Here is a 353-nt window from a genome sequence, read left to right as displayed (position 1 = left end):
GCACACCGCAGACATGCAAGTGTGCTGGAGGGKCTGGGTCATTGCTGGCATCTGCTGCAGCCACCGGACAGCTCGACTCCTCAAGCGCATCCTGTGCCATTATTGTGCTACCACTTCATCACTTTGTTGTGCTTTCCYCAAAGATACAGCCCTGTTTCTTCATCCCGAGTGAGTGTTATTTTTTTAGGGAGAGAAAGGCAAGGGGGAAATCTTATTCCCTGCATGAATCAGGATTGTTCTGGGTGTGGCAGGATGTCCTCTCTTTCCAGCATCCCAGGACAGTGCAGAGCAGATTGACACACTCTGGTTTTGCTGTAAAGCGCCAGTTGCTCTGCTGGACCAGAAAGCACAAG

Source organism: Apteryx rowi, unplaced genomic scaffold, assembly GCF_003343035.1.
Source record: "Apteryx rowi isolate R43461 unplaced genomic scaffold, aptRow1 scaffold_1421, whole genome shotgun sequence".
NCBI classification, from domain to species: domain Eukaryota; kingdom Metazoa; phylum Chordata; class Aves; order Apterygiformes; family Apterygidae; genus Apteryx; species Apteryx rowi.
This window is presented reverse-complemented; position numbering follows the sequence as displayed.